A 25,529-nucleotide genomic window follows, 5' to 3' on the forward strand; every position below is an offset into this window, starting at 1 on the left:
AATCTCGAGAGACCTGCAGATAATCCAAGAATCATTAAAACCATAACTAGGTTCATCAAAGGCAGTAATCGATAGAGCTATGAGAACTGTCTTGAGCTCTGCCAACTGAGTTGGAGCAACCACAGTCATTCTTGGTTCTGTATAGCTGTCACTGAAGCTCAAGAGCCAGATCAGCCCAGTGAACACCACTGGGTTTCTGCTCAGCTGAATCATTCATCAACAGATATTTAAGGGAGCTTCTATGTATTCAGCAGCTTTGTTTTAGGCTGCAGAGATTGACAGAGAGAGATGGGTTAGAAAGTATGTTATGTGTCCCACTGGCACTTCTCCAGATATAGTTCTTCCTAATCAGAAAAATCCCCCTGGCCTTTATGAACATTCATGGTATCAGCATATAAAACCTCAATATCAATTATGTATTCATCAAGGGAAGTCTTCACAAGAGTACATTGAATTAACCCAAAGAGTCCCAGCTATAATGTCACTTTAACTTCTTTTCCCCACCACAAAACTTGCCCAAACTCCAGTAGTTAGATTTTGGTGTCATTTTGCCCCCATTGACTTTCTCCTGTACTCAACAAAACTGTAAAATTTGAGTCCTGAAGTTCTACATAGTTCCACAGATTATTAGGATGTCTTTGTATGGACTTCAGTCCCCATTAGGGACTTACATGGAAACTTTGGCCTTTCTCCTTAATGATATTCCTTTTTTAATTTCTTTATTGATTAAGGTATTACATATGTGTCCTCATTCCCCTTTAACCCCCCCCCAACTTTCCCCCAATCATGCTCTCACCCCCCTGTTGTCTGTGTCCATTGGTTAGGCTTATATGCAGGCATACAAGTCCTTTAGTTGATCTCTCCCAATATTCCTTTTTAAAGCAGCTGAGATCAGTCCAGAGAGAGTGAGAGCACAGTTGTGCTATTAAGTAAGGCACATCAATTTTCTCAAGGTATTGTAACAACCCCACTTCCACTAGCAAAGGAGCAAATCTACTTGTGCAATTCTCCGATAACAGTTTCATCTGTATATGAGCCTTTGGTTTTTTTATGCATATACTAGAGGCCCAGTGCACAAAAATTTGTGCACTCGGGAAGGTCCCTCAGCCCAGCCTGTGCCCTCTCACAGTCTGGGACCCCTTGGGGGATGACCACCTGCTGGCTTAGGCCCACTCCCTGGTGGATTGGGCCTAAGCTGGCAGTCAGACATCCCTCTGGGAGCCTGGGAGCCCTCGGGAGATGTCCACTTGCCAGTGGGGAGCAGGCCTAAGCTGCAGTCGGACATTCTTAATGTTGCTGAGGAGGCAGGAGAGGCTACCACCACCACCGCTGGCAGCCATCAGCCTGGCTTGTAGCTGAGCAGAGCTCCCCCTGTGGGAGCGCACTGACCACCAGCTCCTGCATTGAGCATCTGCTCCTTGGTGGTCAGTGTGTATCATAGTGACCAGTCGTTCCCAGTCATTCTACTGTTAGGGTCAATTTGCATATTACCCTTTTATTATATAGGAGTGCCTGGCCAGCCTGGGTGAGGGGCTGATGGCTGTTTGCAGGCTGGCCACACCCCCTTCAGGGTGGGGGGGTCCTACTGGGGTTCCTGGCCAGTCTGTGTGAGTGGCTGATGGCAGTTTGCAGGCTGGCCAAGCCCCCTAGCAGGGACCCTTACCCCATGAGGGTGTGGCCAGCCTGGGTGAGTGGTTGGTGGCTGTTTACAGGCTGGCCACAGTCCCTTCAGGGTGGGGAACCTCGCTGGGGTGCCTGGCCAGCCTGGGTGAGGGGCTGATGGCTGTTTGCAGGCTGGGCAAGCCCCCTAGCAGGGATCCTCACCACATGAGGATGTGGCCAGCCTGATTGAGTGGCTGATGGCTGTTTGCAGGCTGGCCACAGTTCTTTCAGGGTGGGGGTCCCTGCTGGGGTGCCTGGCCAGTCTGGGTGAGGGGCTAAGGGCTGTTTTCAGGCTGGCCACACTCCCTTCAGGATTGGGGGTCCTTCTGGGGTGCCTGGCCAGTCTGGGTGAGAGGCTAAGGGCCGTTTTCAGGCTGGCTAAGCCCCCCAGTGGGGACCCTCACCCCATGAGGTTGTGGCCATCGTGGGTGAGGGGCTGATGGCTGTTTGCAGGCTGGCCACAGCCCCCAGACACCCAAGCTCCCAGTGGAGGCTGGCTGGAAGCAGGTATCTGGGATTTATTTGTCTTCTATAATTGAAACTTTGTTGCCATGAGCGGAGGCCATAGACGGCTCAGGGCTGGCGGGAAGCTTGGCTTCCTCCATCTCCCAGGCAATGAAGCCTCCTGCTTGCTCCAGCTCTGTGGCTGCCGGCCGCCATCTTGGTTGGGTTAATGTGCATATAGTCGCTCTGATTGGCTGGTGGGCATGGCTTTGGGCATAACGAAGGTACGGTCAATTAGCATCTTTGTCATTTATTAGTGTAGACTAGAGGCCTGGTGCATGGCATCATGCACCTGTGGGGTCCCTCAGCATGGACTACACCCTCTCGCAATCTGGGACCCCTCGGGGATGTCGGACTGCTAGTCCCGCAGGGATCGGGCTGCAATTGGCAGTCCAACATTCCCTGAGGGATGTGGCAGTGCGCGAAGCAGCAGGCTGCCAGGGAGGAGCCCAAGCCAGGCTGGGTGCTGCTTTGTTCATCCTGGCCCCACTGTGTCTGCTGCTGCCACCGCTCGGTAGCACTGCTGTGGAGGTGGGTGAGGCTCACACCACTGCAGCTACACTCACCAGCCGTGAGCTTGGCTTCTGGCTGAGCAGCGCTCCTGCTGTGGGAGTGCACTGACCATCAGGGGGCAGCTCCTGCATTGAGCATCTGCCCCTTGGTGGTCAGTGCATGTCATAGCGACCGGTCGACCGGTCATTCGGTTGTTCAGTCATTTGGTCTCTTAGGTTTTTATATATATAGATAGTTAACATAGTACTCAGATCATAAACATTTCCTTTCAGAATTTCTGTTATATTTTCAACATATGCCAGTTGAAAATCAAGGCATTCAAAGCAAAGTTATGTTTCACCATATAAATCCTTATTCACTTATCTAGTTTTTCTACTTCTTTTCACTCCTCTTCTTACCCTTCTGAATTCTGAGATGGGGGATGAGTGAGGGGGAAGATACCTACTAAGAAGGGCTCCTGGTGGCTAACTAGGCTTTAAAAAAACAAAATACAAAAACAAAAAAGCAGAGCCTAGCAGTTATTTCTGCACAGGGGCCTCTCAAGCAAACAGCACTTCTCTGAGAAGCCCCTGCGCTGGACTGCCTGGGCTGTTAACCACCTGCCTGCACTGTTTCTGCCATCTGAGCCAGCCCTCATAAAAGACTTCCTGCATTCCTATTTCAACCAACAGGACGGAGCCTTTCTGTATCCAATGAGAGTTGCATAGCTCTGACCAATCAGAGCAGCTCTATTTTAACCAGGGGCCAGGGGCAGGTACTTCAGTCTAAGCCAGCTCTCCTCTGGCTCAGAGTGCACTTTGCACACAGACTGAAAACTGCATTTCCCTTAATGTTTGGCTGGAGCTGAAACACGTAAGTCATCTCCCTACAGAGCAGACCAAATGTTTGGGGAATCACCATGGATCAGAGCCTCCTCCACTAGAGCTGCCTAGCTGAAGAGGGACCTGGCTCCAGTGCTGCATCACAGCTGCCCACTAGCACTATTCAGCTGTGCCACAGCAGTGCTGATTCCATGGCCATGCTGTGTTATGGTCAAGCTGTTTGCACTAAAGTCACGCACCCCAAAATGAGGATTCCTGTTGGAGTCTGAATTGGCTCCAATAATGCTTTTCATGGAAAGTGTTTCATACTCAATAGATTACATTCCTAAAATGTATGTATTACTTTAATAAATGCTATAGATTTTATTTTATTAAGTACTAAGGGCCCAGTGCATGAATTCGTGCACCTTGAAGGGAACTGTGGGCCGCAAGACTGCAGTGGGCACAGGGGTGGGTCTCGGCCCATCCTTCACGCCCAGCCCAACCCCTCCTACCATGGCCCCTGGTACCCTGTCTGCCAGCAGCCCTGCTCCCACTGCCACCACTCCCACATGCTGATGGCCCCAGCCCCACTCACACCCACTCATGGAGTGGAATGATTGGGGCCAGTGCCAGCAGTGGGTGTGAGCGGTGGCTGCTGCCCCAATCACCCCTCAGGAGCAGGGGGAAGTGGAGAAGCCCTCAGGGGTGATTGGGGCCAGCAGCCACCACTCACACCTGCTGACAGATCCAAGTGATCGGGACTGGCACTGGGCCCTAACAGTGGGTGCAAGCAGAGGCTTGCCCTGATGACAGTGACTGGTGCCCCGCCTTGATCTGGTGTCCCCACTCACCTGTTCTACCATCCTGCTGTGGCCAATGCCCACCATGTTCCGCACATGACCCCTGGTGGTCAGTGCACATCATAGCAACCGGTTGTTCAGTTGTTCTGCCTTTCAGTCTATTTGCATATTAGGGTTTTATATAGATAGATTATACTACTCAGTATGCTTAAAATATGACTGGAGAAAATTGACTTTATTCTGGATAGCTATCTAAAAACCTAGAAAAATATAGTCTGTATTCAAATAAAATAAAGATGGAAACAACATCATTATGTTATGAGCAAATGAAAATTTACACTCTGCACAAGATTTAGTATTTGCTATTTCTCATCAAATCTGAGAATTGCATGATAGAATGAAGTTGAGAAGTCAGAAATCTTTCTCATATGTCATTTAGTTGATTATGTTCTTATAGAGGAGATAGAATTTCAATTCAATAACTCTAAGATATGTTGTTTTGGTCCCTTAGCTTAATAACTTCAGTCAGGTTGTATATTATATAAATGTTTATACAAAGAGATGATGGAGGGTACTGGTAAAAGATCAAAGTAAATGTTAGGATATCCAGAGTAGGATGTACTAATGGTTTGAATTAATTCCAATGGGATGCCCTTACAGTAGGTCGAGCTCAGTCATAGGAAAACATAAGAAGTCTGGAATATATGCATAGATTCAATAATGCATAATCACAAAAAATATTATTTATAAAATAATGAATTGAGGATAGATTTCCCTTCATCATCCTAAAAGTATATTGTAATATAATTTAAAGAATTTCTTAAAATCCTAACTTGTTAACATCAACCACTTGTCTTTCCTCAAACTACTCATGAGTACGTTGTCCATTTACAGAGCAAAAAGGCTCTACGTAATCTTTGTTACAATTTTCTTTAAATGAAGTGTCACCATTTCTGAGATGCATATATGACTTTAGAAATACTTAAGTAACATTTTTTAACAATGAGAAATCTCAGCATTTCCTGACAGTGAGACTGAAAGAATTACATTTTACATTATAAAAGTTGTTTTTATTTACATAATATAAGCAGTATTAACGATGAGGCCTATCACATGTCCTTTAAAGATACAAGGACAGAAATCCATGCCATTTGCTTCTAATTTTAATTGTCCTAGTGAATACTAATTGTTCAACCCCTTGTCAAGGAAGGGGGAAATGGTCAATTAAGTTCTCATGTGCAAATTTATCCCAAGACCAGGATTCCTCTGCCTTTATCTAGAAACCACGGGATCATCACAATTTACCTGAGTCCCAGGGAGAACACTATTCAAACTCATGTCTGGATTGCACAAGTGATCCCTCTGTCAGTCTTGTGAGACCCTTTCTGCCCTCGCTGACCTTGTTTTTCTATTTTCAGGGAGTCTTCTGGCAAGAGAGCCCTAGTCAAGGCAAGCTGGGAAATAGTATTATCGCCTTGTTTGTTATGCTTTCTGACTTGGCTTTAGGCAAAGCTCTAATAACAAGAAAAGGTGGTATTGACCAGTTAATAATTAATAGCACTTTGCAAAAGAAGCTCTTCTGTAATAGGGCTTTGTCAGGAAGGTCAAGTATAAAAGGGGTTGCAGGTTCTGTAAGCATGAGTGGCATTTGCATATGTCAGAACAGACTGTGCATGCTAACAGCACCAACATTCCACATCTGCTTCTGTTTATTCCCATGCTAACACCCCAAAGTACAGAAGTCCTGTGTTAATTGCTCAGTTACATATAGACTGTTGATGTGTTCTCCATGGAGCTTTTCATAAGTGCACTATTGCAAATAAACTGCTAATGACTTTGCTTATTCGAACCACCCTTTTAAGGAAATCTACAGCGTACACAGACTAATGATTCCTCTATTTAGCACTGTGCTTGTGAGTAGGTTTGCATAGAAGAGTATCAATTAAGTAGCAATTATCTGCAAAGTGGAATTTAAAAAAGGAGGATATAAATAAGTAATGAGCATGATGCTAAAATCTCTGAGAACAGCTAAAATTGAACTCTGAGGACAGGGCACCGACTAGTGAAATTTTTCTCATCCTTTCTTACACCTAAACTCCACAGAGCCCCTGTGGAAACCAGAACAAGCACAGACACTTAAGTTCTTAAGTGATTTTTTTTTAATATTTGATTTACAAGGTGACACTTTCTGAAAAATCAAAGAAACAAGGAAAAACAAAGCTGAATCTGAACACGATTAGCAAGACAGTTTAACAAAAAAAGGTTGGCCCTACAAATGTCTATTTTATGAAAACATATCAGATTTTCTATATGTCTTAGTAAAAGAGCACTGAGTCTCAATTTATTCCCCTATCCTTGTCAATGGCCTCTATCAGTAACTCATACTTCTCTGGAAAACTCAACATTATCTGACCAGGTAGGGTTCTGAGGATATGCAAATTGTCCACATTGGTAGGAGTGGTAACAAACTTTAAAAGATCTATATTTGTTTACTAGTCTTGGCTTATAACAGCCAGATAGGTTCTTATAGCTCAGTCTTCTCTCGGGAGATATTCAGAGAGGCAGAGACCCGGGCATCCTTGCAGGATAAAGGACTGGCGCCATTTGGGTCTTATCGTTGTCAATCATGACAGGTTTGACTTCAGTATCTTCCTTCAACAATGGACTGGGAAGAACTAGAGCAGGGAGCCAAATGTTTTAAGATTCTCTAGAAGATTTAGAGCCCAATAATTTCTTTGATAACTTTTTTACCCTCAGGGCTAAATGACGACAATAGGTCAAAATTTTATTTTTATCTATAGTGATCCTAAACGAAGACATATGTTTTGACAAATATATATGGAAAAAGACAATTAGAAATGTGAACTGTATTGGCCACACTACAATTAGACTATTGTGACAAAATATTTCAGACAAATGGAAATGAGAAAAGAAAAAGCTGTGGTAGAAATATTTATATGTGACAAAATAGACTTTAAAACAAAGGCTATATTAAGAGACAAAGAAGGGCACTACATAATGATAAAGGGAGAAATCCAGCTAGAGGATATAAGTCTTATAAACATTCATGTAGCCCTCATAGAAGCACCTGAATATATAAAGCAAATCTTAATGAAAATAAAGGGAGAGATTGGCAATATTACAGTAATAGTAAAGGATTTAACACCCCTTTGACATCAATGGACAGACCTTCCAGACAGGAAATCAACAAAGAAACACTTGCTTTAATTGACTTAGTACATCAGATGGATTTAATCAATATCTTAAGGTCATTTTACCCCAAAGCAACAGAATACACATTCTTCTCAACATTTTCTAGGATAAACCACATGTTACAACCCAAAGCAAGTCTCACTAAATTTAATAAGATTGAAATCATATCAAAAATCTTCTCTGACCATAATGTTATACAACTAGGTATCAATCACAAGAAAAATATTGAGAAGCAAACAAATACATGGAGGCTAAATTACATGTTACTAAACAATGAATTGGTCAACAATGAGATCAAAGAAGAAAACTTGACATAAAAATGAGAGCACAACAACCCAAAATCTATAAGACACAGCAAAAGTAATCCTAAGCAGAAAATTCATAGAATTAGAGTCAAACCTCAAGGAACAAGAAAAAATCTCAAATAAGCTATCTAACTTTACACTTAAAGGAAGTGGAAAAAGAAATATGAATAAGCCCAAAGTGATTAAAAGAAAGAAAGTAGCCCTAACCGGTTTGGCTCAGTGGATAGAGCGTCGGTCTGCGGACTGAAGGGTCCCGGGTTCAGTTCTGGTCAAGGGCATATATGTTGGTTGCGGGCACATCCCCAGTAGGGCGTATGCAAGAGGCAGCTGATTGATGTTTCTCTCTCATCAATGTTTCTAACTCTATCTCTCTCCCTTCCTCTCTGTAAAAAAAAATCAATAAAATATATATTTAAAAAAAGAAAAAGAAAAAGAAAGAACTCAAATAACCGAACCTTACACCTGAAGGAACTACAAAAAAAAAAAAAAAAAAAAAAAAAAAAAAAAAAAAAGAAAAGAAAGTAATAAAGATCAGAGCACTAATAAACAAATTAAAATCTAAAAAACACTACAAAGAATCAATGACACTAAGAGCTGTTTCTTTGAAAATATAAGCTTGATTGAGAAACCTCTAACCAGACTCATAAAGAATAAAAGTGAGAGGACCCAATTAAATATAAACAGAAATGAAAGAGGAGCAGTAACAAATGACACCAAAGAAATACAAAGAATTATGAGAAAATACTAAAAACAACTATATGCCAAAAAATCAGACAATCTCGAAAAAATGGATAAATTCCTAGAAACATATAATCTTCAAAACTGAATCAAGAAGAATCAAAAATTTAAATATACATATCAAAACTAATGAAATTGAAGCAGTAATTTACAAAAAAATTCCAGCCCTAGCCAGTTTGGCTCACTGGATAGAGCGTTGGCCTGGGGACTGAAAGGTCCCAGGTTCGATTCCAGTCAAGGGCATGTACCTTAGTTGCAAGCACATCCCCAGTAGGGGGTGTGCAGGAGGCAGCTGATCGATGCTTCTCTCTCATCTATGTTTCTAACTCTCTATCCCTCTCCCTTCCTCTCTGTAAAAGAATCAATAAAATATATATTTTTAAAAATTCCAGTATACCAATGTCCTGGACCAGATGGCTTCACAGGTGAATTTTAACAAATGTTCAATGAAATAACACCTGTCCTCAAACTATTGCAAAAAATTCAAAAGAAAGGAAGACTCTGAAGCACATTTTATGAAGGCAGCATTATTGTTATTTCAAAACCAGGTAAAGACACTACAAAAAAAAAGAAAATTCTAGGTTAACATCCCTAATGAACATGGATTCTAAAATCCTTAACAAAATATTAGCAAAGTTGATTTAGCAATACATTAAAAAGATCATACAGTATGATCAAGTGGGATTTATTCCAAGGATGCAAGGTTGGTACAATTTTAGCAAATCAATAAATGTGATACACCACATAAAAAAATAAAAGATAAAAATTACAAAATAATATCACTATAAAAATCATTTGGAAAAATCCAGCACCCATCCCATATAATAAAGCCTAATATGCTAAGTGTACGGAGTGCTGCTCAACCAGAAGCTGGGCTCAGAGCTGGTGAGCACAGCGGCACTGGCAGGTGCCTTTCCCACCTCCATGGCAGCACTAAGGATGTCAGACTGCTGACTTAGGCCTGCTCCCGGCATCAGTCTGACATCCCCCGAGGGCTCCCGGACTGTGAGAGGGAGCAGGCGGAGCTGAGGGACCTCCCCCACCACACACACACACACACACACACACACACACACAAGTGCACAAATCTTCTGTACTGGGCCTCTAGTTTATGATAAAAGCTCTCAGTGGGAACAGAGGGTATATACCTCAATGTAATAATGGCCATATATGACAAACCCACAGCCAACTTCATACTCTATGGGGAAAAACTACAAGCATTTTCTTTAAGATCAGAAATATAACAGGGATGTCTGCTTTCACCAGTCTTATTCAACGTAGTATTAGATCTTTGGGAAGTACTAGCCACCGCAATCAGACAAGAAAAAAATAAAGGGCATCCAAATTGGAATGGAAGAAGTAAAACTCATTATTTACAGAAGAACTGATACTATGTATAGGAAACCCTAAAGACCACCAAAAAATTACTAGAGCCCTGACCAGTTGCTCGTGGTTAGAGCATCAGCCTGCTGACCAAAGGGTCTTGGGTTCTATTCCCAGTCAAGGGTATGTACCTTGGTTGCAGTTCCATCCCTGGCCCTGGTGAGGCGTGTGTGAGAGGCAGCCAATCGATGTGGCTTTCTCACATTGATGTTTCTCTCTCTTTCCCCCTCTTCCTCACTCCCTTTCAGTCGCTCTAAAAAGCAATTGAAAAAATATCCTCCACTAAGAATTTTAAAATACTAAAACTATTAGAGCTGGTAAGTGAGTTCAGTAAAATAGCAGAATACAAAATTAATATTCAGAAATTGGTGGCTTTTTTATACACCAATAATGGGCTATGGTAAAGAGAAACTAAAAAATCAGTCCCATTTAAAACTGAATAAAAAAAATAGTAGGTACCTAGAAATAAATATTACCAAGGTGGTAAAAGATCTGTACTCAGAAAATTATAAAGCATTGAAGAAGATCTAAGTAAGTGAAAACATATATACCATGTTCATAGATAGGAAGAATAAACATCACTACATTGTCATAATACACAAAGCAATCTATAGATTTAACTCAATTTTTATAGAACTAGAACAAGTATTTTAAAATTTTATATGAATAGCCCCTGTAATCTTGAGAAAGAAGGAACAAGTTTGAGAAATCATGCTACCTAATATCAAACTATACTATAAGGTCATAATAATCAAAACAGCCTGCTACTGGCATAAACACAGACAGATCAGTGGAATGGAATAGAGAGCTTAGAAATAAACCCAGACCGTTATGGCGAATCAATATTTAACAAAGAAGGCAAAAACATACAATGGGATAGAGATAGTCTATTCAATAAATGGGAAAATTGGACAGAAACTAAACCACCTCCTTACATCATACACAAGAATAAACTCAAAATGTATTAAAGACTTAAATGTTAAACTGGAAACCATAAAAATCCTAGAAGTAAACATAGGTAGTAAAATGTTGGATATTTCTTATAGCAATATATTTTCTGATACATCTACTTGGGCATGGAAAACAAAAGAAAAAATATATGAGTGGAACTACATCAAACTAAAAATTTTTTACACAGCAAAGGAAACCATTACTTCCTCACTAACAATATGAAAAAACACACTGAATGGAAGAAAATATTTGCCAATGATAAATCTAATAAGGGGTTAATACCCAAAATATTCAATGGGAAAAACTAAAACCATTTCCCCTAAAAACGGGAACAAGACAGGGATGTCCGCTCTCACCACTCTTATTCAACATAGTACTAACCACAGCAATCAGACAAGAAGAAGAAAAAAGGAATCCAAATTGGAAAGGTGATAATAAAACTCTCATTATTCTCAGATGACATGATATTGTACATAGAAAACCTTAATAACTCCACCCAAAACTATTAGCTTTAATGACTGAATTTGGCAATGTAGCAGGATATAAAATTAACACCCAGAAATTGATGGCATTTTTATACACCAATAATGAATTCTCAGAAAGAGAAACTAATAAAACAATTCCATTAACAGTGCAACAAAAAAATTAAGATACTTAGAAGTCAACCTAACCAAGAAGGTAAAAGTCTTGAACTCAGAAAACTACAGGACATTGAAAACAGAGGTAGAGGAAGATTTAAACAGTGGAACAAAATACCGTTTTCATGGATCAGTAGAATCAACAGTATTAAAATGCCCATACTACCCAAAGCAATCTATAGATTCAATGCAATCACTATTAAAATACCAACAGCATATTTCACAGATATATGACAAATAATCCAAAAATTTATATGGAACCTTAAAAAAGACCCCAAATAGCCACAGCAATCTTGAGAGAGAACAAAGTTGAAGGGATCACAATACTAGATATCAAGTTATACTGCAAAGCCACTGTAATCAAAACAGCCTGGTATTGGCACAAGAACAGGCATGTAGATCAATGGAACAAAACAGAGACCCCAGAAATTGGGGGTGGGGGGGGTGGAGGAGGAAGAGATCACCAAAAGAGCATGTATGCATATATGCATAACCTATGGACACAGACAATAGGGTGTTGAAAGTCTGGGTAGGGATGGGGGTGGGGCTGTGCTAGAAGAGATCAATGGGGGGGGGGGGAATATATGTAATAATTTCAACAATAGAGATTTAAATAAAAGAAAAAAGTAATTATTGATGGGTATGTTGTTATTGACATTTTATTATTCATATTTTTACCTTATTTCTTCTTCTTAAAGAAATCCCTTTAACATTTATTATAATACTAGGGGCCCAGTGCATGAATTCATGCACCTTAAAGGAACAGTGAGCCGCGAGGGTGTGGTAGGCACAGGGATGGGTCTCAGCCTATCCTCTGCAGCCCCCGGTCCTTTCTCTGCCAGCAGCCCTGCTCCCACTGCTGCCACTCCCATGAGCTGATAGCGCCAGCCCCACTGGCACCCACTGACAGTGCCATGCGATTGGGGTCAGCACCAGCAGTGGGTGCAAGCAGGGCCAGCGCCGTAAGTGGGTGAAAGTAGTGGGAGGTAGAGAAGCCCTGAGAGGCGATCGGGGCCGGCAGCCGCCACTCGCACCTGCTGATGGTGCTGAGCAATCAGGACCCACGCTGGGTGCCAGCAGTGGGTGCAAGTGGCAGCTCTGGTGCTGGCTGCAAGTGCAAGCGAGGCTGGTGCCAGCAGCAGGTGCAAGACCGGGTGGGACCATAGCTCGCAGGAGCAAAGAATTTTCAGTAACCACCAGAGGCTTTCCCTGATGACAGTGACCGGCGCCCTGGCTTGGTCTGGTGCCCCTGCTCACCTGCTTCACCATCCAACCGCGGCCAATGCCTGACATGTTCTATGCACGCCCCCTGGTGGTCAGCGCATGTCATAGCAACCGGTTGTTCTGTTGTCCCGGTTGTTCACTGTTCAGTCTATCTGCAGATTAGCCTTTTATTATATAGGATTGGCTTGGTAGTGATGAACTCCTTTATATTTTTTATGTCTGGGAAACTATATAACCTCTGATTCTCATTGATAGACTTGCAGGGTAGAGTAATCTTGGTTAGAGGTTCCCTCTTATCATGCTATATGTTTCCTGAAAATTTCTTCTGGCCTACAAAATTTCTGTTGAGAAATCAGAAGAAAGTCTTATAGAAGATCCCTTTTTTATGTAAATGACTTTTGCTTGTTGCTTTTAATATCCTCTCTCTGTTTCTAACATTTGACATTTTGATTATGATGTGTTTTGATGTGTGCTTCTTTGGGTTTATCTTGTTTGAGAATCTCTGTGCTCCCTGTACTTGTATGTCTATTTCCTTCCCCAAGTTAGGGAAATTTTTATCAATCATTTCTTCAAATAGATTTTTCAATTCCTCTCTCCCTCTCTTCTTCTGGTATCTTTATGATGCAAATGTTGTCATGCTTCATATTTTCTCAGAGGTTCCTTAAACTATTTTTATTATTTTAAAATTTATTCTGTGCTTTGCTGTCAAAATGAATATATTTGATACACACTGTTTCTACTTGATGTTTCTTATTCTTTGGTATATTAAAGGAAATAGAATTTGAAGTGGGGGACTCTAATACATTTCTCAAGTTCTGCTTGTTGAAAGCAAACTAATCAAACTAGTATTCATTTACTCCTCTGAAAAAGTTGCTCATATTAACCATTCATATACTCTTTGGGCAGTCATTTCCAAACCTCATTGATTTTTTTTTTCTTTTGCTGTTGCTAATCCTCACAATAAATTAATTCCATGGATTTTTAGAGAGAGTGGAAAGGAGGGGGAGAGATGAGAGAAGCTTCGGTTGCCTCCCACACATGCCCTGACCAGAGCCAGGAATGGAGCCTGCAACCAAGGTACGTGCTCTTGAATGGAATCAAACCTGGGACCCTCAGTCTGTGGCCTGACACTCTATCTACTACGCCATTTTGGCCAGGACCAAACCTGGTTGATTTTAATACCCACTTAAAGTAGTAATAAACATATGTAATCTAGAACCCCTTTCATATAACAAGTTTCTGGGTGGAGGTACAGACATTTGTATCTCAAAAAATTCAGTCGATCATTTAAAAATAAAATAAGAAAAGGAAATAAAAGGTATACAGACTCAGAAGGAAAAAATAAACCATTTTTTGCAGATAACACGATTATGTAAAAGTTCAAGGGAATAAGCCAAAAAAATACTCTTAGATCTAATACTTGATTATAACAGGATTTCAGGACACAACGTTAATTTATAAAAGGAAAAAGAAAGCAGTAATATAACTATACCTAGTATTTCTGAAAACAAAGAAGATCATCAAACAAGCCTGCACATAAATTCCTTTTAAAATCTTTTCACATTTAATGTAAAGCAATGCCAATATTTCCTATCAGAATTTCTTAAAAATACATGTTTTTTTAATATCCTTGGAGTGTGGATATGGACATATAGTGAAGACTTATATAACTTCACCCATTTCACATACTCTGCAAAAGTCAAATTTGGTATAAAGCTGGTTTAACTTATGCTACATTGAAGTGAATTCATTACTGTCAGGACAGAAAAAAATAAGAATTACGTAACTGAGACTCTTCTTTAATGTCAGTCTTGAGATGACAGCATGATAGCAAAGTACTGTTACACTATAATCTCCAACTAAAGCAGGTACATACGTAATAAAACAGTGTTTGTATATTCATCCATTTGTTGTTTTTTCTTTTTTTGCTTATTAATCCTAAACTATAATTCCATCTCATAAAAATTACAATTTCCCCCCACTTCCTCCATCTATTGAGATTAGAGAATCTACTATATCCTGGGACTGATGATGTAAATAATTTATGTATTATTAAAATCCCATTCTAATAATGAAAGGAAAGTGACATGCCATCAATCTTTCTTAATTTATTTAAAATTCTAGTCTGCATCATGGATTATGTTAGGTATTTGCTATTCAAAATTAAGTAGGGTGCAGTTTATAATTGCAGAGATCTTAGAGCCTAGATGAAGGACAGACAGGTAAACAATATACGTCCATCACATGTTTCTAGAATCTAGTTCAGAACCTAGGGTAGGCACTTAATAATAATAGTAGCAGTAACTACTATGACTATGCATGTCAGACATTTATTTTCATAATAACGCTTTTTATACACCAGGCACTTTTCTGAGCACTATATTCATTTCATTGCTCTTACAAATGCAATGATGCAAATTTATTGCTTGCCCATTTTATTGATGACAACACCAAAATCTAGACACATATTGTGTCAGGGTATTGGTTTGGTGCTATGGCCAGCTCTATCTGGTTATTATGTGCTAAACCCTGAAAAAAGACACAAGCTCAGCAAGCTAAAAATCAAGACAGCTTGGCTGGTGTCGCTTAGTGGTTGAGCATTGACCTATAAACCAGGAGGTCACAGTTTGATTCTTGGTCAGGGCACATGCCAGGGTTGCTGACCCAGTCCCCAGAAGGTGGTGTGCAGGAGGCAGCTGATCAATGATTCTCTCTCATCATTGATATTTCTATCTCCTTCTCCCTTCCTCTTTCAAATAAATAAAAACATATTTAAAAAGAAAAAAATCAAGACAGTGGATAGATGAAGGGAATAAGCAGTGTCAGGGGCAGGAGAGATAAAAGGAGATGAATTGTGAGTATTTCAATCTCAAGGCAGGATCAAGATAGAAAATAAATATAATTTTGAGAGGCAAATAGATGGCCAACCAAGAAAGGAAAATTTACTTGCAATACTGAGTTTGAATGGGATAAAGAAGGAATTAAATGTAGGAGATATTTAAAAGATAAGGATCACAACACTGCCTGATATGCGAGGTGAAGGAAAGGGAAAAATCTGAAAAATTCCAGTTTTCTGGCTTGGGTGAGCGGGTGTATCATGCAAAAGGGCGAGTTTTACATAAGGTGATTTTGATATCTAGGCAGTGTGCCCAGTAAATCTATATTCCAATGGGAGCCCAGGGAGAAAGCTAGACAGGAGCAAAATAGAAATATTACTAGTGTATATGCTGTCAGCCAAAGCCAAGGAAGTAAATAGATGAGAGCACCTTGAGGGAATGTGTAGAGCAAGCACGTCAAACTCTCGGCCCACGGGCTACATGCGGCCCACAATGAATATTTGTGTGGCCCAGCCAATATAACGGTGTGTAAGAAACATTTTAATAAAAATTTTGTAACTTACTTTTTACAATACCTTGTTATACACAATTATTAATAATGACCTACAAAGTTTGCTAATGACTGATGACTATAATCCTGTTACATTCAGCAGGCACACCATCTCTCTCCACTATACCAGCAGCAGATATTTTAGCAGCCGATGGCCACGTCATTAGCCTGGACTGACTTGTTGGTGTGGACAACAGGAAATATTTCATTTTTGGAGAACAAGAAAAATAGGTTTAGTTGCGTTATGCTTATTAATTTGTGCAGTTATTCAGTGTCTGGTAAGTTAATGTTCAAGAAAACATTAATTTTTATTAAAATGTTCTATTATTTTATGTTAACGATTACTTATTTATTCCGGCTCTTTGTATTCGGCATGTCTCTATCGAAATAAACCTACGTTTCTATGAAAATTGAAGCTTTTTTTTTTTGTGGCCCACATAAACTTAAACCTTGTTCATTTGGCCCATATTAGCCTTTGAGTTTGACATGCTCGGTGTAGAGTGAGGAGAAAGGATGGCAAAGGAAATGAGAGAGCAAAATAGAGTGAGAAGAAAAGACAAGAAATATAGAAGAAAGTAGAAGTGAGAGAAAATGACGTTTTGGAGGACATGAGGACAACTCTCTTCCCTTTGCCATGCCACAACTAAATTGTCTCTCAAAGAAAATATAAAACCATCTGAAAAAAAATGAACATTTCAGTTAACACCTTATGTAAAACTCGCCCTTTTGCATGATACACCCGCTCACCCAAGCCAGTTTACAGAGAGGAAGGGAGAGAGATAGAGAGTCAGAAACATCGATGAAAGAGAAACATCGATCAGCTGCCTCCTGCACACCCCCCATTGGGGATAGCCCGCAACCCAGGTACATGCCCTTGACCGGAATCGAACCTGGGACCCTTCAGTCCGCAGGCCGATGCTCTATCCACTGAGCCAAACCGGTTAGGGCAGTTCTTGCTTTATCTTAATTTATTTTCATCTAAATCTAATTTCTCCAGATTTATTGATTATGGTAAATCTACAATCACTTGAATGTTGCTATTCTCTTAGATAATTTATTAGGCATTAAATATGAATTAAAATAGGTAGGATTTTTTCTTTCTTGTTTCATGTGAAGTGTTATGGAAAGACAAACAGTCATATATTCAGATGCTACTATGCACAGCATAGGCTTTTATCATAGGTATTGCTCTAAAATATTTGGTGAAGTATTAATAAATGAATAAAAGGGAGGTCTGTACTATAAATCTTTTAAAGGTAGTGTTGGTCACAAGTGTTTTTTTTTAATTTTAGTATATCTAAATGATACCTTAATTTGGCTTTAGAAAAATAAAACTAATGCTTAGAGAATGAAGCATACTTAGTGCATAATGGTCTTAATTTCTACTTTAGAGTGATGCAAATCACCTGCTCTATGTAAGAAAATTTAAATTTTACATTTGTTCAAAAGTTAGAAAACCTGGGAACAATAAAAAGGCATTATATATTTTCTTGTGTAACCAGAAAATCACATGCATTTTAAATTTAGATTTCTGACAAGGAAGTGTTACATGTTTGTGGCAGGATTCATTTTTGTTCTGTCAGAACTGACCTGGTGCTAGAGTTATTTTAAGCCATAGAAATAGTGTTATGGTTGCCAAATATTAGGTGCCATCTAGTGGACAGTAATATTTAACTCAAATTTTCAGAAGAATTCCAAAGTGTTCTGGGATTATTACCTGCCACACCCACTTTTTCCCCCCACAATTTTTTTTAAATCTTCAGAATATATATAAATATTTAATTTTTTTTCAATTACAGTTTACATTCAATATTATTTTGTATTAGTTTCAGGTGTACAGCATTGTGGATCACTTTCTGATTGATATAATCCATTTTAACCATTATGCTAAGTGAAATAAGCCAGTCAGAGAAAGACAAGTTCCATATGATTTCACTCACATGTGGAATCTAATGAACTAACAAGCAAAATAGAAACAGACTCATAGATAGAGAGCAGGCTGACAGCTGTCTGGGAGGGTGGAGCTGGGTGTGTATGTGGGGGGAGGAGAGCGGGAGGGGGGGAGTGAGTCAAAAATAAATTTGAAATAAAAAGAGAAAAAATTCATAGGCAGAAACAACAGTGCGGTAATTGCTGGGGGCAGGGTGGAGGGGAGGTGGAGGGAGGTATAGGGGTAATAAATGGTAACTGAAGGAGATTTGACTTGGGGTGATGAACACACAATACAGTGTACAGACGATGTGTTTTGAAATTGTGCACCTGAAACCTGTGTAATTTTGTTAACAGTGTCACCCCAATAAATTCAATAGAAAGAAAAAAGCATAAAAATTAAAATAAGGTAGAAAAAAACAGGTTTCAAAACCTTCAAATTTATATTTCTACAAGTGAAATATCCTTCAGGGCTGTGGTGTCTTGTTAGCACCTTGATTGATTTAATGTTTCAACTTTGTGTCAAGATATTTTCTTACTTGATTTTTAGTAGAAGGGATAGTAAATTCTAATTAAAATAAATGCTAGAGATTATATTGTTTTCCAAACTTTTCAAGTTTTTCTTTTACTTTTCTTTCCCAAATTAGATCTGAGTATAACTTAGGGATGCCCTACAAAGCCTAAGGGTCAAACAGCAGTAATTGATTGACATTAATAATTTCATAGTTAGTCATTTTGAATGTAGAAAATGCTATCAAGTCTCATGGATATCTTTGACATTTGAAAATCCCCAAATGTAGAACTAGAGAGATATGTGGGAAAAAATTCAGTTCTGGTGAATATTAGGAATTTCATTTCCAAGAACTTGTTCAGAATTCAGAATTAATAACTTATAGTGCATATAATTTGTGTCTTTGATAAGCATGGTAATGTGGTGATGCATTACTTAATATTGATACTTATTCTAATTATAACAAAAATATATAAAGAAATAGTAAATAAGATTACAGCTCATTTTATCAGATCGAAGTGAAAATTGAGGAAAGTTAACATTATCATCATGACATCTGGCATTTACATACATTTACTATATCATTTGATATAATACATTGATTTTATTTGGCAAGAGTTATCAATCATTTATTTTGAGCAGTCATTGCCAATTTGAAAAATTCTTCATTAACCCCATGATAAAGCAAAGCTTTATTAAGGTTCTCTAATTTAGCCTGGAAAGATATAATTTCTGTGCAGCAATTCTGGTGAGTGAATGGGAAACAAAATATTTAGAACTTATGAAGTATCATTCCTTCAGTAGAAATTAAATGTGAAATCCATAGGCTAAGGTTACATTTAATCAACAAATATTTATTGAATATCTATTATAAGCGGGAAGCTGGGGATATATCTGTGAATAACAACAGACAATATCACCTTTAAGTGGATAGTATTCAGGAATAATATTTAGGTGAGATATTTGATAGATGTTTAAAAAGTAACTAAATTTCAGATAGTAAAAATAAACTCATGTTAAATTGTAGAGTAGGAGATCATTCAAATACAAAGTAATTAAGCGATCCTAAATAACTTACTTGATGATTTGAAAAGGTTGGATATTACTTGCCTAGGCACTTCTATAAGCACTCAAAATTTTATATTCAGACAGTAGTTTGGTGCAATATACTTTCTTTTTATAGTCCATGCCATTATAATAAGCTTGAAAAATACAATACTAATGCAAACACTAACATCAGTATAACAGTGCCTCGTTATCTAAAGCTTTGAAGAGGATATTGAAATATTTAACAAGGTAGGATATAATATGAATTTCTTTTATTTTTTTATCTATCACTGCCCCAACCAGGACTATGTTGAATTTTATTTTTCCTAATGAGTTGCAGATCTCCCAAGAATATCTGAACAGATCTTTATAGCTTTCCAATTATGTACAGTTCCTAAAATCTTAGTCACTCTTGGTTCAGCTTATCACCTACCAGCCAGAACCTGAATCAAGGGAAAAGGAAGAAAATTGGTTTGTTGCTTTACTGTTTATCCTGCCTCTGATTACAGCCAAACCTCGGTTCTTGAACATTTCTATCTCAAACAATTCACTTCTCAACCCAACAACCCTTTCCTACTGATACCTCTACGGTCAGTCACATGTTCTTCAGGTAGCAAACAAATGAGAGAAAGCACAAGTATGAGTCAGTTTACCACTAAACCTCACGTTGTTAACATCTCAAGAAATTGTGCTACATTTTCATGGATTTTTTGACTTTAATTGCTGCTTGTTATTAATTTTTAACTTTTACTGTACATTTCATTTTTTAAATAAAATTTTCATTCATATTTCATGTCCTTTTTGTTTTTAAAATGTTTATAATTTAAACAGTACATTTGATATGTACTGTATGGAAGAAAAGTTAAAACAGGGAATCATTTGGAAGTCTGGAATGGATTAATTCAAGTTACATTATTTCTAATGGGGAAAAAATAATTCTGTTTTGAACAGCTTTCCAGAATGAATTAAGTTAGAGAACCGAGGTTCCACTGTATAGTTCTTCAAATTTTGGAGTGGGTTATTCCAAGATGGCTGCAGAGTAGTGAAGTTACACTCACCTGCTCCCATCACCAAACCGGATTTACAGCTAAATTATAAAGCAACCAACCTGAATAACCAACTGAAAGCAGATGAAATGAAATATTACAACCAAGGATTTACAGAAGAAGCCACATAGAGACTGGTAAGAAGGATGGCGATACGGAAAGGGCTCCCCCCCCAACCATGTGTGGTGGCTGAGAAGCTGGAAGGATATCTCTGCTGCGAAACTCCTTTCCCTCATGTGCATGGAGTTTCAACCTCATGCAGGGATTCCAGTGCAGAGCTACAGAGACAGGAAGAGGAGCCCGCATAGCATCTGGTGGGGAACATCAGTGGGAATGAAGTTTGCCTGGAAGAGAAGGGAGTCTACTAGAGACCCAGAGGCCACCTTCCCAGGGTTGAGCACTCCTATTGTTAGAACACCAGCCAGGGTAGTGCACTGCCCAGTCCTCCAACTACTTGTGACACCAGTCTGCCAAGCTCTGATCCTGCAGAGGGGTCTGCTGCCTGCACACAGCAGGGGCCTTTGGGGTACTCTTTCTTTCTGAAGAAACTCTTGGTGGAGTCTCAGACAGCGATGGAATTGTGTAGCTTTGCAAAGGGAATCATTCTTCTCCACTTTGAGTGCACAGCTGGCATGCCACCCAACCTGTTGAATCACTCGGCCTGCCTTTCCAAAACCTGTGACCCTGCCCACAGAGCTGGGACATACAGAGCGTATCTCCCAGGAAGCTTTTGTCCAAGATACAGAAGGGCAGGTGCTAAGTTGTGTGGCTACATTGCGTGGACACCATTCCTATCTCCCCTGTGAGCTTATTTCTCCAAGTAGAGACTCATTTGACCTACCTTTCTAGCAGCCAGGCACCTGGCCCTAATGAACTCAGTCCTGCTAGAGGATCTCAGAGCTGCTCAGAGCTGGGACCTTTGATGCAGGTTTCTCTTGAAGGCTCTTGCCAGGGAAGGGGAGGCTCCTATAGGTTTGCCAGCACCACTTCCAAAGGGAGACTATTTGAATCTGCACTTTCAAGTCCCAGTGGCCCTGCCCTGTTGAGATCAATCCCACAGGGAGGATCAAAAGAGCTGCTCAGAGCTGGAACCTTCAGAGCATGTCTCCTTCAGAAACCCTTCCCTGCATTTGGGAAGTGCCAGACCCCCTCCTACAGGCTTGCTGGCAACATCTCAGTGGGAGGCCATTTGGACCTGTCCTCCCAAGTCCTGGTGCTCTGCCCTGCTGAGCTGAGTTCCATGGGGGAACGGGAGAGCTGCTTGTAGCTAGAACATTTAGAGTGTGTGTCTCTTGAAGGATATTGTCTGGGACTGAGACAAAGTTATTGGCACCCTCCTGCAGGCTTGGCCAACACCACCCCCAATGGGAGACTCTTTTCCTCTGTCCTCCCAAGCCCCAGTGGCTCCACCCTACTGAGCTTGCTTCCACAGAGGAGACAGCTGGCTGCACCCAACCTGCACCTGAAGCCTACTCCTCCTGGGGGAGCTAGGGTTAAAGACTCTGAGATTGAGTGGTATGACTCTAGAGTAGGGGTCACTTTCCCCTCACTGCATCCCTCACTATGTGGCCCCTAAGTAGGGTACTGACTAGTCCCATTCTCCTGCCTTGCCACATCAAGCTCATGACCTGTGGAAGCATTTGTGGGTTGCAACCAGCCTTTCTTCAGAAAGACTCTGAAGAAAGACCACACAACCTCTGGAGGCAATGGAGTAGCTGACAGGTGGAGGCCAGTCTCAGGCAGCCTCGGACCTTTTATAGATCTGCCCCTACCTCTAAGATGGAGGAAGTCAACCCTCAAACTCAGATTGGTCTCTCCCACACACATCCAGACCCAGTAGATGCAGCCACAAACAGCAAATAATGTGGTAACTCCGGACAGGTAACTCAAGGCCATTTACACAGTGTCTGACATCAACCTGTATACCTGAACCCCAGCCAAGTGGACCTAGAACCAGCACAACCACTAGTGGGCTTCAGTCCACATCAGAGTTTGACTCAACTGGCCACACAAGCAACACACACAAAGGGGGATTCAGCAGGTACCAGACCCCACTAAGAAAACACTCTGCCTCTGGGGTAAGCCCCTCACAGCGGCTCATACACAATTATCAAGTTTTATCCTTACATTCAGCCAGCCAAAAGCATTAACTCCACCCATGACACCATAGAAATACAAAGGATTGTATGAAAATACCAGGAAAAACTATATGTCAACAAGCTGGACAATGTGGATGAAATGGACAAATTCCTAAAAAAAAAATACAATCCCCCAAAAGTGAATCAGGAAGAATCAGAAAACCTGAATAAACCAATAACAACTAAGGAAATAGAAGCAATAATAAAAAAATCCTCAGTAAACAAACAGTGTGGTGCGGATGGCTTCACAGGGGAGTTTTATCAAAATTCACAGAAAAACTAACTCCTACCCTCCTCAAACTATTCCAAACAATCCAAGAGGAAGGAATATCTCCAAGCCCTTTCTATGAGGCCAGAATTATCCTAATTTCAAAAGCAGACAAAGACACTACAAAGAAAGAGAATTACAGGCCAATATCCTTGATGATCACAGATGCTAAGAAAATATTAGCAAATCAGATCCAGCAATATATTAAAAAGATCATACACCATGACCAAGTAAGATTTATCCCAGGAATGCAAGGCTGTGCAATATTCGCAAATCAATAAGTGTGATGCATCACATAAAGACATTAAAAGAAAAAAATCACATGATTATATCAATAGATGCCGAAAAAGCATTCTATGAAATCCAACACCCATCTACACTAATAAAAGAGAAAGATGCAAATTAACCATCACTCTGCCACTCTGCTACAACTACAAGCCATGCCCACCAGCCAATCAGGAGTGAGTATGCAAATTAACCCAACTAAGATGGTGGTGGCCACTGAGCTAGAGTGACCAGGAGGCTTGGATTGCCCCTGGCAATGGAGGAAGCCAAGCTTCCTGCCTGCCCTGGCCAGCCCTAGGCTCCACTCCAGGCTACAAAGTTTCAATTACAGAAGATAAATAAATCCCAGAAAAAAGAAAAAAAGGAGAGGCTGGGAGCTTGGGTCACCAGGGGGTGTGGCCAGCCTGAAAATGAACATCAGCCCCTCACCCAGGCTGGCCAGGCACCCCAGCGGGACCCCCACCCTGAAGGGGGTGTAGCCAGCCTGAAAATGGCCTTCAGCTCCTCACCCAGGCTGGCCAGGCACCCCAGTGGGACCCCCACCCTGATCCGGGACACCCTCAGGGCAAACCAGCTGGTCCCCACCCATGCACCAGGCCTCTATCCTATATAATAAAAGGGTAATATGCAAACTGACCCTAACAGCAGAACAACTGGGAATCACTGGTCACTATGACACACTGACCACCAGGGGGCAGACACTCAATGCAGGAGCTTCCCCCTGGTGGTCAGTGCATTCCCACAGGGGGAGCTCTGCTCAGCCAGGAGCCAGGCTGATGGCTGCCAGTACAGCGGTGGTGGTGGGAGCCTCTCCCGCCCCCTCAGCAGTGCTAAAGATGTCTGACTTCAGCTTAGGCCTGCTCCCCGCTGGCAAGTGGACATCCTCCGAGGGCTCCCAGGCTGCCAGAGGGATGTTTGACTGCCAGCTTAGGCCTGATCCCCTGGGGAGTGGGCCTAAGCCAGCAGGTGGACATCCCCCGAGGGGTCCCAGACTGCAAGAGGGCACAGGCAGGGCTGAGGGACACCCCCCCCCCCCGAGTGCACAAATTTTTGTGCACCGGGCCTCTAGTTTTTTATAAAAACTCTCAGCAAAGTGAGAAAAGAGGGAACATATCTCAACATAATAAGGCCATATATGACAAACCTGCAGTGAACATATACTCAATGGGCAAAACCTAAAACCATTCCCCCTAAGAACAGAAAAAAGAAGGGATGTCCACTGTCACTTCTCTTATTCAACATAGTACTGGAAGTCTTAGTCATAGCGATCAGACAAGAAGGAGAAATAAAAGGCATCCAAATTGGAAAGAAGGATGTAAAACTCTCATTATTCGCAGATGACATGACATTGTATTTAGAAAACCCTAAAGACTAAACTAGATTTAATAAATGAATTTGGGAATGTAGCAGGATACAAAATCAACACTCAAAAGTCAATGGCTTTTTTATACACCAAAAATGAAATCTCAGAAAGAGAAACTAAACAAACAATCCCATGTACCATTGTAACCAAAAATTAAGATACTTAGAAAAAGACTTAACCAAGGAGGTAAAAGACTTGAACTAGGAAGACTACAGGACGTTGAAAAAAGAGATAGAGGAAAATATAAACAAGTGGAAGAATATACTGTGTTCAAGCATTGGTAGAATTAACATCATTAAAATGTCTATACTACCCAAGACAATCTACAGATTTTAATGCAATCCCTATTAAAATACCAACAGTATATTTCACAGATATAGAACACATACTCCAAAAATTTATATGGAACAAAAAAACCCCAAATACTTACAGCAATCTTGAAAAAGAAGAACAACGTTGGCAGAATCACAATACTAGATATTACATTACACTACAAAGCCACCATAATCAAAACAGCCTGGTACTGGCACAGAATAGGCATAAAAATCATTGGAACCGAACAGAGATCCCAGTAATTGACCCAAGCCATTATGCTCAATTAATATTGGCATAATGGTAAAAATATGCAAAATAATACTATAGCTTGTATGGGAGTCACAACAAGCATCATGGTGGCAAAGAAGAGGAATGTGATCATTCAGGAAGAAACAGAAGTGAGTTTCAAAGATGTTTGTGATACTTTATTTCTTGAGTTGCTTATGTATTTATTTATTTTACATACTTCTTTACGACAACAAAAGCAAAAAGGAAATCTTCCCTTA

Source organism: Myotis myotis, unplaced genomic scaffold (assembly GCF_014108235.1).
Source record: "Myotis myotis isolate mMyoMyo1 unplaced genomic scaffold, mMyoMyo1.p scaffold_m19_p_11, whole genome shotgun sequence".
Taxonomy (NCBI): Eukaryota; Metazoa; Chordata; class Mammalia; order Chiroptera; family Vespertilionidae; genus Myotis; species Myotis myotis.